The sequence below is a fragment of the Ambystoma mexicanum genome, chromosome 2p (genome assembly GCF_040938575.1).
Source record: "Ambystoma mexicanum isolate Mex_15411 chromosome 2p, UKY_AmexF1_1, whole genome shotgun sequence".
In the NCBI taxonomy this organism is placed as follows: Eukaryota; Metazoa; Chordata; class Amphibia; order Caudata; family Ambystomatidae; genus Ambystoma; species Ambystoma mexicanum.
The window spans coordinates 744,832,273-744,847,022 of record NC_090923.1 but is presented as its reverse complement, the minus strand read 5'-3'; positions in this window follow the sequence as shown (position 1 = coordinate 744,847,022).

The following is a 14,750-nucleotide window of genomic DNA, read 5'->3' as shown; positions in this document are numbered from 1 at the left end:
GGGGGGTGGGGGTGACCCAGGAGGGGGGAGTTGCAGTCTGTACCTCAACACCCACATGCGTTGATTATGAGACAAAAGAAAAAAAAATCCTCCATGGGCTCATGGTCTGGATGGCCCGACCTGAGTGAGAGATACGTCGTCGTCATCCCCCTCTGGTTGTACATCAGGAGGTGCGCGTGGTACAGGTGCCTCACCACGCATAGCTTCAGCAAGCCCCTCAACGGCAGTAAGCATGTGGGCCTGGTAAGCCTAGTTCTGCAGGAATATGGCACAGAGGTCCCCATGCAGCACCTCACGTGAAACACAGAGTTCCTCCTGCTAGGACTCACGGAGTTCTGCCGGCGAGGCCTCAGGTGACAGACGGATTGCCTCCCAGCTTGCATGGAGTTCAGCCGAGATGGTGCGTTCCAGCTGCTCCATCCTCTGTTCTGCCTGTTTCCCCTGACTCATAATGAGTACAGCCAGAGTAGTTCTGAGGGAGGTGTTATCTTCCCTCAGGGCATCCCAGTGGGCCTGTGCCTCAGCAGCAACAGCTGTGTGCAGAGAACCCAGTTCAGCCCGCCGGGCCTGTTAGAGGCTGCCGTGCCCAGCCTGAGTGAGTGGCACGTGGACTGCGTTGCCTGCTGCTGGAGCTCCACCTGCCTATCAGGCGGGAGAATGGAATCGGCCACACATTCCATGCCTTGAGCCAACATCTCAATCGCTCCCACCTGTTGCTGTGCAATGGCATACCTGGCATTCTCCCACCCAGTGTTCCCCGGTGGCGCACGGCCACCACGTTGCTGGACACCACACCTGTTGGGCCCAAGGAGACGTGGTCCTTGCTGTGCTGGCACTGCCTGTGGCTGCAGGACAGCATTCCTCCATCAATCTGCTGCCCCAGGAACAGGAGCAACTGGTGTGGAGCGTGGCCCTGTACCCGTAACCACCACAGGCAGACATTCCAACACTGACTGGCCCCTTGAGAGGTCTACCCCCACTGCAGGTCTGGCGGACAGAACAGCGTCCACTGCAGAATCACCCACCGTCAACGGCATGGATTGATGAGCATTTGATTCAACATCAGAGTCAAAGAGATCCTCAGAGTCATACCCAGAGGCAGGCCTGGACAGCATGGCCTGGAGCACCAATGGATGTTCGTGGCATACCACTCCACAAGCACTACTGATGCATGGTTGTTGACCTGAACCCTCCACCCTGTCTGCCATCTCCTCTGCTTCCAGTGTCTCATCAACTGTAACAAAATTAAAAAACACATGAGCACACATGTCAGCAGCACATACCACACACATAGACATCACAATATTGACAGCCAACACGTGAAGCAGCCATGTCACACACAACACAAACACTGGCATGCATGCAGTGGCAATGAAATGGAAGGGGACCCTAAAAGCAGACATGGATGCGTGTTAAATGTGAAGCCCACACATGTACTGCATGTTGCATATCACCTGCATCACACACAACCTTCTGGCAGACATAGATCTTAGCCGAAAATGACAGATGGCAACAAAGAGATGGCACGGAGCATAGCCATGGCATAATTACCAAATAGCCACAGCAGTAAGTTAAATAGAACTGTCCATGACACATGTAAAATGCATGTCACCATGCACTACAAGAAAATAATTATTTTAAAAAGTACACGTGTCACAGGATTCAACAACGCAAGTGCATTGAAATACAGTAAAGGGAGGCACATTGATACATACATGCCAGGTCCCTTTGACATCACACAAGTGAATAGGCATGAAGAAGGGTGAAACATGGCTCAGAAGTGCGTGGGTGCAGTGCAGTACATGTGTACAGCCTCAACTATCAACATAAACAAAAACGTAGAGATGTCAATCTCGTGACATGACGGCAGTGTAAGGGCAAGTGCAGTCATCATGTGCAAAGTGTTGGCATTGGGTTGCAGGGATACAGTGAACCCCACCGCCCCCCACCCTCCGGGGAATGGCAGGGAGGCAGTGCATGGCTCTGAATGGCTGACCAGAGTACTGTGTAGTTGCAGACAGTGTTGGCAGGTGTCAATTGCATCATCTCAGTCAACTGAGACTACAGCAGATGAGAGGGGGACAAAAGCTTTTGGTAGCCTCCCAACCATGGCACAGATGGACTATTGGCAATGGGAGGTGCACACAACAATTGTCCTGGGCAATTGGGGTGAAGGGGGCAGGGAACGTGATGGTAGACGCACCCCTGTGCTCCTGCGAGGCTGTCTGTGGCCCCTGGTGAAAAAATACGGGTCACGCAGCACTCAGGCACCCCAAAAAAAATGAAACACACATGCACGCAACCCCCGGTAGCCAACATGTATGGAATAAACCTCCTGCAGTACGCCGTGACACCCAGGGACACAAAAAATGCGTACGCATGGAACATGCAGGCTACTCTGATCTCGAAAATGGGGCACGTGACACACAGGGGTAACCACAGTGGGAAAAATAAGCATGTGTGACTCACCGTCTGCCTTGCGTGGAAAAAGAAAACACACACGCACGGCAACTCCCCTGCCAAAACAAGAAGTACGAACTCTAAGCGTTGTGAAGATATTGCGTGTGAACCCACAAGAAGCAGAAACACACGTGTCGGTCTCCATGAAAAGCACGTACAGCGAACAGCTGCCCCACCCGGACCTTTAAACCATGCTGGAGGCAACGCCTGCACGTGTCATGTCACTTACGCACTTATGCGCTAAGGGCCTTTCCTTGAATTTCACGCTAACGTGCAGTTTTTTCACGTGCGCAGTCACTCTGCATCAAGCTGGCCACGCGACTACACACGGAAGACCACGCTCCTGCCAGGATGGCCATTTACCTGCCCCCCCAAGGCCCCGAGCAGCCTCCTACGAGCCATCTGCTGCTGCCAGCCAGCCTGCTGAAAACATGCTCTGCAATTTGGTGCCTGCACAGAAGACATTGCAAGAGGTTCTGTTGCTGAGACCACCTCTGCTGAAACAGAAGACTCCTGACTGCTGTACCATCGCTCCACAGCCCAGCCCCAGGACCCAGTTGCCCACCCACACCTGCCTCGGGGGTTGCCATGTCGGTCCAAACACCATCTGGGGCTAGTGGCAACCCCCAGTCAGAGAGGCAGAGGGCTGCCAGCTTCACTGTCAATGAAGTTGGCATCCTGGTGGAGCAGGTCCTGGGGCATTATGATTCTCTCTTCTCAACATCGCGCCTCGACAAGGAAGGACGGAGGGGGATCTGGTCGGACATCGTGGATGCCATCAACGTGGTGAAGGTGGCATCCTGTGACTACCAACGCATCTGGAAGCACTGGGAGGACTTCAGGACCAGGACAGACAGCAAGGTCCCGCGCCTCGTTGAAGCTCGTGGAGAAGTGGGGTGCCGGGACCGGTTGAGCAACATCCAGATTCGGGTCCTGGTGCGCACACACCCATCACTTCACCACCAGGTCCTTCAGTTGCAGACTCGTCTGGAGTCGAGTGGAAAGTGTCCATGTGTTCTTGTCCAGCGTACTGCATGTTGAGGTGTGGCAGGAGTGGGCACCTCGGCCGTATGTCTGGCATGCCCCATGTATGGATGTCTCTATGCAAGGACGTGACGTTGCTGCATGTGAGTCCAGTCATGCAACCTCCACATCAATGGTGTCTATGTTGCAATGCATGTTGTGCACAAGCATGTGACGATGCACACATGTTTGCATGCCTGTGTCTGTACTCGGCCATGTTTGTGGTGTGATACATGGATGCTTATGTCACCTTCATGGACGTGCACAGTGTACATGTGCGTGTGTCTGAGTGGTGAGTGTGTGACTGGGAATCGCCATGGATGCATGACACATGTCCATCTCGATGCATGATTGACTGATGTGGCACAGTTGCCAATGAGTGCTCTGTGACAGGAGGTAGACATGGCCAGATGCATGACTGTCCGGTGGGGTGTGTGTGTGATGTGCATGGCCCATGATACATGTAAGGTTCAGCCCCCCTTCTGATCTTCCCACAGTGCCTTGGACATGGATGCAAATGTCTGTTGCAAGTGCCATGCTTGTTTGTGGATGTGTGTTGCTTGCACTGACCCGTGTGTTGTGGAGGGTGACGATGGTAGTGACGTTTTACAGTGGCACTCATGTGCAATTGCTTTGTGTCTAGCTGACTATTGTTCAGTACCCTGATGCTTGTGTTCAATTTCTCCCTATCTACAGAGGCAATTGGGGAAGAGGGTGGAGATGGCGCTGTGGAGCAAAGCGGCAGGGATGCCTCCACCAGGCAGAGACGCAAGGCCCAGTCACCCTCCCAGGTTATCATAGACGTCATTTTGGGGTCACCTGTGGTCTCTCTTGTGACTTGTAAAAAAAAAAAAAAAAAAAGTTATTTTTTTTTGGTAATGCAAGCTTCTGGGCTGTGGCCAGCACCATGTGCTCTTTACTTCCGGAGTGGCTGGCTTTCTTGTTCAGACCCCTTAAAAAAAAAGAAGAAAAATAAGAACAGGAGTGCCACAAGTCTAACACTTTCAGCACTGACCCTAAATAAGAAAGAATAGGAATACCAAATAATATTTCTTTCTGGAATTCTATACAATAATTGCTAGACTCATTAAAGGTTTATTTCAGGCACACTTCAGGGGGTGATTCACTGATTTAGTCTGTTCTTAAACGCCTCAACTCAGCCTTTCATCCTTCTGAGGTCGATAAATGAATACCAACACAGGTTGGGTTATATTGGGAGTATATTTTTTCTATATAAAGCGCTGCAGCGTAAGTGCTATATAATAACACATCATTATCATTTGGTCATGGACGTCTGCTTGCGTTCACAGTAATTTGGTAATATGGGCCTATACGCACTAATCTTAACGATACGTATGGCGATCCAGTCTTGTATGAAATTGACATCACCTTATAGTGATATCTTTACCATATTTTTCGTAGTGTACAATGCTATGTTATGCCACTTCCTGTTTTGTCAACGGATGAAAGGTCGTGTTCCATCGCTTCCCGCAATATCACTTTGGGTGGGGTTCAATGACATCACTTCCTGTGATGTCATCAGGGGTCAAGGGTCGTGTGATGTTACTTCCGCTACCCCTGGCATTTTGTTGAATTGACGTCCCTGCAGGTTATGTCATCTTCCGGGAGCGAGGGGACTGGTGCCATATCCGCGGCCGCAGCTGCCGAGGGGAGGCCCAAGAGGGCGAGGTTGCTAGCGGGCTGCTCGGCAGCAGAAGGGGCAGGTGAGCCCCCACAGGGGCAGGACAGTGCGGAAGAAGGTGCGGAGGCATCCAGGTTGGTGGTGGTTGAGGAGGAGGAGGAGAAGGAGGAGGCCGCATCAGACCCGTAAATGGGGCCTGGAGGGGGTGATCCCACTGGTGCAAGTGGTGCAGTCCAGGGGCAGGTGCAGGAAGCATTGCAGGTCACCGCAGAGGGGCCTGTGCCTGATCCTGTCCCTGAAACTGAGACTGCATTACTGCGCACCAGGATGGATGCCTCAGTCAAGGCCCGTCCGCAGGTAGGGGAGGAGTCCATGTTAATTGACATTCTTCTACCTGCGGACGAGGCAATCCATGACAGGGTTGAGCACGTCCTAGTCGATGTCGCGATGCGCACACGCGTCATTCATGATGATGTGCGTGCTTTCTGACAGGACCATGCACGTCATCACAAACAGGTGTGTGCCATCCTGAATTGGCTAGGACAGCTCGTTGTCGGGGGTTTCCTCCATGTGCTGGGTGCTCTTGTGACCCCCTCCTCCTCTTCACCCACTATGCGCCTGTCATCCTCCAGGCCGTCTTCCAGCCCAGATGCCACCAGGGCCCCCTGTGGACCTGCCCATCCACCGCGGCCAGGCTGGTGGAGATCCCATTCCTGCCACAGTCGGGAGTCGGAGGTTCAGCAGAGGTGGTCACCCCAGCAACAGGACCCCTGGCAATGGAGGTTGTGCAGGCACCTTCGAGCAGGGCATGTGCACGGCGGCCCCGGGGGTTGCCATCTTCCCACCGGAGGCAGTCCTGGTGGCACAGGCAGATGGCTAAAAGGCAGCAGCAGGCTCAGCGTACGAGGTGTCAGGACTCCGGCCAAGTACAGGCATCGGCCAAAGGGCAGGAGGACCCTGCACAAAGTGTGTCTTCTGTGTGGCAGCGGATGGGCTGGCAGATAGGTGCAGAGCGGCAGCGGGCAGAGAGGGCATGGCTCGCCATGGTCAGGGTGGAGAACTCCATGGGGCGGGCAGAGAGGTGGGCAGAGTTCTTCAAGGATAGAGCACAGTCCCGCCTCCGGGCTATAGACATTGAGTTCGATGATGCCCTGGCCAAAACGCTTGGTAACAATGGTGAACCGTAGGACTAGCCCGACGCCATTGTAAATAGTTCTTTAGTGTTAGGTTTCCTTTCTTTTTATTTTTTCTTTGGAGTCCATGGACATTGCTCCACTTTTTGTATATAATTGGTTTTTATTGGGCTTTTTGGGGGGATTGTTCTGGTTTTGGGATCATGGACCCTTCAAACTTTCCTTGTATATAGTTGGAGTATTGTGGATTTTTGGCCTTTTTTTTTTACACATGGATAAATGGTGCTATAATATCTTGGGAGGACCAGTTACAGGATTTTAACTATTTTTGGATTTCATGTTCCTTTGGATTTTGCATTTCATTTCGATTTACATTCATTTCTTTTTCATTGTCATGTTTGATTTTCATTTGGTCAATTTTTATATTTTATAATACATTTGAATGCAGTCCTATATTTGTGTTGTCTGCTCTCATTTGTTTGCTGCATTTGTCAGTCGTCATTGGCTCAGTCATGTGTCACTGCTGTGTGGCCATGTCTTTGGGTGCATGCATGTGTACTTTTGTCAATGAAATGCCATGGGGCCTGTACTGGGAAGCGGGGACAATGGATGGGTGTGAAGTTGCACTGTAGGGGGCGGGGGTTGGGGGCAGCGTGGTGTGGCATTTGGGTGGACTTTTGCTACATGATTGTATGTTGTGACAATGTGGTTGTTGGGGGGACATGAGTCGGGGCCTGCCTGCAGGTTGCCGTGACTGGTGGGGTCGGGGGACATGAGTCGGGCCTGCCTGCAGGTTGCCGTCACTGGTGGGGTGGGGGGACATGAGTCGGGGCCTGCCTGCAGGTTGTCGTCACTGGTGGGGGGACATGAGTCAGGGCCTGCCTGCCTGTAGGTTGCCGTCACTGGTGGGTTGGGGGGACATGAGTCGGGGCCTGCACGTGGTGTATGGTCCCTTGGGTGTGGGCTGTCTGCAGGGTGTGTTCGCTGGTAATGGGGGGTCCCTTGTGGTGTGGGCTGCCTGCAGGGTGTGTTCGCGGGTGATGGGGGGTCCCTTGTGGTATGGGCTGCCTACAGTCATGGTCACGGGTGATGGGGGACCCTTGTGGTGTGGGCTGCCTACAGGGTGTGTTCCCGGGTGATGCGGGGGAACCCTGTGGTGTGGGCTGCCTGCAGGGTGTGTTCGTGGGTGATGGGGAGGTCCCCTGTGATGTGGGCTGCCTGCGGCCATGGTCACGGGTGATAGAGGGGTCCCTTGTGGTGTGGGCTGCCTGCAGGGTGTTTTTGTGGGTGATGGGGGGTTCCCTTGTGGTGTGGGCTGCCTGCAGGGTGTGTTTGTGGGTGATGGGGGGTCCCTTGTGGTGTCGGCTGCCAGCGGCCATGGTCACGGGTGATGGAGGGGTCCCTTGTGGTGTGGGCTGCCTGCAGGGTGTGTTTGCGGGTGATGGGGAGTCCCTTGTGGTGTGGGCTGCCTGCAGGGTGTGTTCGCGGGTGATGGGGGGTCCCTTGTGGTGTGGGCTGCCTGCGGCCATGGTCAAGGCTGATGGAGGGGTCCATTGTGGTGTGGGCTGCCGGCAGGGTGTGTTTGCGGGTGACGGGGAGGTCCCTTGTGGTGTGGGCTGCCTGCGGCCATGGTCACGGGTGATGGAGGGGTCCCTTGTAGGTGTGGGCTGCCTGCAGGGTATGTTTGCAGGTGATGGGGAGTCCCTTGTGGTGTGGGCTGCCTGCAGGGTGTGTTCGCGGGTGATGGGGGGTCCCTTGTGGTGTGGGCTGCCTGCGGCCATGGTCAAGGGTGATGGAGGGGTCCCTTGTGGTGTGGGCTGCCTGCAGGGTGTGTTTGCGGGTGATGGGGGGGTCCCATGTGGTGTGGGCTTCCTGCAGGGTGTGTTCACGGGTGATGGGGGGTCCCTTGTGGTGTGGGCTGCCTGCGGCCATGGTCACGGGTGATGGGGGGCCCTTGTGGTGTGGGCTGCCTGCAGGTTCTGTTCGTGGGTGATGGGGGTTCCCTTGTGGTGTGGGCTGCCTGTGGCCATGTTCACAGGTGAAGGGGGTGCCCTTTGGTGTGGACTGCCTGCGGCCATGGTCACGGGTGATGGGGAGACCCTTGTGGTGTGGGCTGCCTGGGGTCATGGTCCTGGGTGATATGGGGGTCCCTTGTGGTGTGGGCTGCCTGCAGGGTGTGTTCGTGGGTGATGGGGGTGCCTTGTGGTGTGGGCTGCCTGCGGCCATGGTCATGGGTGATGGGGGACCCTTGTGGTGTGGGCTGCCTGCAGGGTGTGTTCGCGGGTGATGGGGGGGCGTTTGTGGTGTGGGCTGCCTGCGGCCATGGTCATGGGTGATGGGGGGCCCTTGTGGTGTGGGCTGCCTGCAGCCATGGTCCTGGGTGATGGGGGGGTCCCTTGTGGTGTGGGCTGCCTGCAGGGTGTGTTGGCGGGTGATGGGGGTCCCTTGTGGTGTGGGCTGCCTGCAGCCATGGTCACAGGTGATGGTGGGCCTTTGTGGTGTGGGCTGCCTGCAAGGTGTGTTTGCGGGTGATGGGGGGGTCCCCTGTGGTGTGGGCTGCCTGCAGGGTGTGTTTGCGGGTGATGGGGAGTCCCTTGTGGTCTGGGCTGCCTGCAGGGTGTGTTCGCGGGTGATGGGGGGTCCCTTGTAGTGTGGGCTGCCTGCGGCCATGGTCAAGGGTGATGGAGGGCCCTTGTGGTGTGGGCTGCCTGCAGCCATGGTCCTGGGTGATGGGGGGGGTCCCTTGTGGTGTGGGCTTCCTGCAGGGTGTGTTGGCGGGTGATGGGGGGTCCCTTGTGGTGTGGGCTGCCTGCAGCCATGGTCACAGGTGATGGTGGGCCTTTGTGGTGTGGGCTGCCTGCAGGTTCTGTTCTCAGGTGATGGGGGGTTCCCTTGTGGTGTGGGCTGCCTGCAGCCATGGTCCTGGGTGATGGGGGGTCCCTTGTGGTGTGGGCTGCCTGCAGGGTGTGTTGGCGGGTGATGGGGGGTCCCTTGTGCTGTGGGCTGCCTGCAGCCATGGTCACAGGTGATGGTGGGCCTTTGTGGTGTGGGCTGCCTGCAAGGTGTGTTCGCGGGTGATGGGGAGGGTCCCTTGTGGTGTGGGCTGCCTGCAGGGTGTGTTTGCGGGTGATGGGGAGTCCCTTGTGGTGTGGGCTGCCTGCAGGGAGTGTTCGCGGGTGATGGGGGGTCCCTTGTGGTGTGGGCTGCCGGCAGCCATGGTCAAGGGTGATGGAGGGGTCCCTTGTGATGTGGGCTGCCTGCAGGGTGTGTTTGTGGGTGATGGGGGGGTCCCTTGTGGTGTGGGCTTCCTGCAGGGTGTGTTCGCAGGTGATGGGGGGTCCCTTGTGGTGTGGGCTACCTGCAGCCATGGTCACGGGTGATGGGGGGCCCTTGTGGTGTGGGCTGCCTGCAGCCATGGTCCTGGGTGATGGGGGGGTCCCTTGTGGTGTGGGCTGCCTGCAGAGTGTGTTGGCGGGCGATGGGGGGGCCCTTGTGGTGTGGGCTGCCTGCAGCCATGGTCCTGGGTGATGGGGGGTCCCTTGTGGTGTGGGCTGCCTGCAGGGTGTGTTGGCGGGTGAGGGGGGGCCCTTGTGGTGTGGGCTGCCTGCAGGTTCTGTTCTCAGGTGATGGGGGGTTCCCTTGTGGTGTGGGCTGCCTGTGGCCATGGTCACAGGTGAAGGGGGGCCCTTGTGGTGTGGACTGCCTGCGGCCATGGTCACGGGTGATGGGGGGACCCTTGTGGTGTGGGCTGCCTGGGGCCATGGTCCCAGGTGATGGGGGGTCCCTTGTGGTGTGGGCTGCCTGCGGCCATGTTCATGGGTGATGGGGGACCCTTGTGGTGTGGGCTGCCTGCAGGGTGTGCTCGCGGGTGATGGGGGGGTGCTTGTGGTGTGGGCTGCCTGCGGCCATGGTCACGGGTGATGGAGGGCCCTTGTGGTGTAGGCTGCCTTCAGCCATGGTCCTGGGTGATGGGGGGGTCCCTTGTGGTGTGGGCTGCCTGCAGGGTGTGTTGGCGGGTGATGGGGGGTCCCTTGTGGTATGGGCTGCCTGCAGCCATGGTCACAGGTGATGGGGGGCCTTTGTGGTGTGGGCTGCCTGCAAGGTGTGTTCACGGGTGCTGCCAGCACACGGGGCATTTTTCACGCGATTCGGCAAGCACGAGCGGGGTACACGAGTTCACAGGGGTACACAAGGCGCTTTTCACATGATTTCGTTTGCGTGAGCCAGGTACGTGTATTCAAGGGAGTGCGTGGGTAGATTTTCACGTGTTTTGGCTGGCGTGAGCGGGGTACGCGTATTCAAGGGGGTGTGTGAGGAGTTTTCACCCGATTTGGCCGATGCGACCGGGGTACGCGTATTTGCGGGGTGACGGTAGGTCCTTTTCACGCTATTTGGCTTGTGCGAACGGGTTACATGTATTCAAGGGGGTGCGCGATGAGTTTTCACCTGTTTTGGCTGCCGTGAGTGGAGTACACAAATTCAAGGGGATGCATGAGGAGTTTTCACGTGTTTTGGCTGGCGCGAGCGGGGTACACGTTTTGAAGGGGTTACGGTAGGCCTTTTTCATGCAATTGGATGGCACCAGCGGGCTACGCATATTCAAGGGGGTGCACAATAAGTTTTCACGCGTTTTGGCTGGCGTGAGTGGGTACATGTATTGAAGGAGTTACGGTAGGCCTTTTTCAAGTGATTTGGATGGCGCGAGTGGGATACGTGTATTCGAGGGGGTACGCGGGGAGATTTTCACGTGTTTTGGCTGGCGCGAGCGGGGCATGCACTGTTTTTCACGTGAATACGGTGTAGGGGGGCTGTATGCCGGTCCAGGGTTAGCACGGCCCTTTGTGCCGTATTGGGGATTTCTATGGCTTTTTCTGGCGCAAGGGGAATTCTTGGGGGCGTTACTGGCGCTGCTGGATTTTCGCTGCGCCACGGATGCAAATGGCTCAGAAAATCCATGACTTCACAGTGCACCAAAAGGCTGTTTTGCGCTGCGCGTGATGCACGCGTGGCGCACACTCCCTCTCTGCGACAGGTGCGTGAGCTTCTTCTGCGCTGAATTCTATGAATTCACCCCTAAATTACCTCTCAGAAGACTGACAATTAGGGTGCACTCTTGATCAACAGAGTGCACTACAATCACACTGGTTACTAACTACATTGTTGTGTTGCTTTTCTGATTGATACTGTTAACATCATATATAGCACTAGAACTGTGCTAAAAATGTTATGACTTTGTGTTGAGTTTTAAAATGTTTTTCTTGTATTATTGAAGGAGAATACATTTTGTTTTATAATTTATTGATTGTTGTCTGATCAAAATGACAAGGGCTGTTGGTTACTGTCTAGTCTTTTATGTGTGAAGGGTGGGGTAGCCCCTACTCTACTTTTGGTTTATGATACTTGTACACAAGCCAAAACTGTTGGCTTTGCCAGTGGTTGTTTTTAACAGGACAGAAAAGCTAATGGCACCTTAGAAAACACTAAGATGGTAACCTGGTCACTCCAAACGAGGACAGAAATCCTCTTCAATACAATGTTATAACATGTAAAGATACTTAACGAAAATATCCCTTTGTAATTCTAAAGTACAATATTTTTCAAATGACAAAATTTGATTTTTCATAACAGTCTCCTGTTAAACTTAAATGAACACTTCCCAAACTAAAACAGAGTATGGAATACAACACGAAACAATTTTTTTATGACGTGATTGTTTGGAAATAACATATATACGTCAATTTATTTTCAAGATTGGTTCAAAAAAAGCATTCAAAGAAATATATGTAACACAATCAAGTAACAATCCTATGTTGATCTAACAATATTTCCTTCATATTGTTCATCAGCAAGTCGATCAACACATCATACAACGTGTTTTGGGGTCCCTTGCCCCCTTCTTCAGGTATGGATGTTACTTTATAAATTCCCTTGACTGACAGAAAAAAGATAAAGGGTTTCAATCAGTAATTTCTCATGTTATTTCCCAGTCCAAGTCCATGTGCGCATATAGAGAAAAAGCATTCACTAACCTTTTTGATTTGGGGTAACTCAAAACCCCTCCTCCTGGAATCTGAATGGGACCTTGAGTGAATTTCACCAAAATCTTTGGACAATAGTCCATAAAATGGATAAGATTCTTGTCGTTTTCTAACATATGCCATGTGCCATACTGATACATCAAGTATGTGAAAAAAATAAAAAATAAAATAAAATGCTACCTACTTGACAAATGTCCAAAATTTCATACTTGGTGATCACCATAAATTTGCTACTGTAGGCTGCTGTATTTCAACCAAGGTGGATCTATATGAGAAACCACCCATGTCAAAATGACTGAATATAAACAAAAAGATTCTAAACTACTTCGTTAGCAACTCCCAACAAAAAATATAGATGTTTCCCTTTTGGTCCTCACCAATTCAATGTATTCTCTACGACACCAAACGTCTGGAAACAGGGAGAACAGCTGCATGAGCAGCCACCAGTCCCGGCCTTCGGTTATAACTGCTTTCTGATTGTGACACGTGCTCGCTATTCCAATTATGTGACGTGTAAATTCCAACACTCCTTGAGTTAATCAAGCGATCATATATTAAGACGGCTGCATCCTTCAATCATTTTTATGCTGGTAGAGCATGTGTCATCCAAGTCATCATGCCCTAAAGCTGGTATGTTTTGTTCATAATCTCTTCAATTTTTAAGCGTTTCCTACTGATGTTACGTGATCGCAATTCTGATCACGTGACTTATGGCACCAAACTCTCCTTGAATTTATCAGGTAAATGTAATGAGATTACTGCAACCTTTCAATATTATTTCCAACGCGTGGCACATATCTCTACAGGGCCATCATACCCTAATCCATCCAAATTCCATAATAATTAACTTTTAAATTAAGTCACGTGATCGCGAACCCGATCACGTGACTTTAATATGTCAAGGGGTAAAGATCACGAATGTCAACAGAGAACATTCTTATTAGAAGGGTTGGCACCAAGTGCATATAAGTAATCAAAATTAAACCAGAAAAAAAGAAATATTAACAACTAAACAAATATAATAATATGGAAATCACGATCACGTGATTCCTACTGTATCAATATCTAAAAAATGTCTAATCCCATTACATTGCTTCGTGTATGAAAGCTAAATACCCTAGGATACAAGTACAAGCTAAATTCTCAAAAGGAATCAAAAATCATCTAAATCAATTAACTCAATATTCTTTCTGGAATGACCTACACTGACACCTATAAAAGATATGTTGCAGCTAATTGAATGGCACTGGTAGTGATAACGATTCTTGATGTACTCATTCAAGGCTTTTGTTCGTATCAAAAAACCAAAAAAAGAGGAGAAAAATAGGTTTTTCCTGTTATATGAAAATTTCTAATACTCTAAGCGCACTGGCGGTACTTGACACTGGGAGACTAGCATGATCCGTTATTTACACTGTTGCTCTTCTCAAAAATACAACTATTTAATTCAATAGCTATACATCACTATGCTTCTTTTTTGAATTACCAATAAACAAAGAGCGGGTGTCCTCAAAATCAACAGAGAAACATTCAATGTATGTCACTTTGTTATAGACAACAAAACAAGGTAACTAAATATAACATGTCAAGTCAAACTCATTGTTCATACCTCTAGGCTCCAGTGAATCAAGCCTATCAATCCATTCAATTTCTTTCTGTCTCAAAAGTAACTTAATGTCACCTCCTCGTTTTGGGATTTTCACATGTTCAAGAACAATTAGTTTCATCTGTGCTATGGTGTGGTTATGGGAATTAAAATGTTGTGATACAGGTGAGTGGGTGGATTTATTTCTTATGTTTGATTTGTGTTCAGTCCAACTTGTTTTCACTTTCCTCGATGTCAATCCTACGTAAAAAATGCCACAAGGGCATCTAATACCATAAATGACATTCAGTGTGTCACAAGTACTTGCATGATTCAATGTGATTTGTTTGCCTGTGTAGGGGTGATTAATGGTTGATCCTCTGATTACATTATGGCAATGTTGACAGTTGTTGCAGGGCAACTTTCCTTTGTATTGGTTCAAGCCTTTCACTGGTGATTCGTATTCTGCTTTAACCAAAATGTCTTTCATACATTTGCTCTTTCTATAGGCAAAGGTTGGAACATTTTCAAACAATTGTACCAAAACCGGGTCCATTTTCAACATCTCCCAGTTCTTTGTAAGAATTTTTTTGATCTTGTAGCTTTGCTCTGAATACGTAGCAACATAAACCAGTGATTCTTGTTCAGGTTTTTCTGATGGTACTAGACGTTGTTCCCTTGACCGTGATGAAGCCTTGATTTGTGAATTAATCAGTAAATCTTGCGAGTAACCTCTTTCAATAAATATTTCATTAAGTTTATCCATTTTTAACAGGACTTCAGTGAAGGACAGGCATATTGCTTATCAATCGAGTGACCTGCTTAAGATATTTTTAATGCACCAGTAGTTGGTTTACAAGTCCAATTAA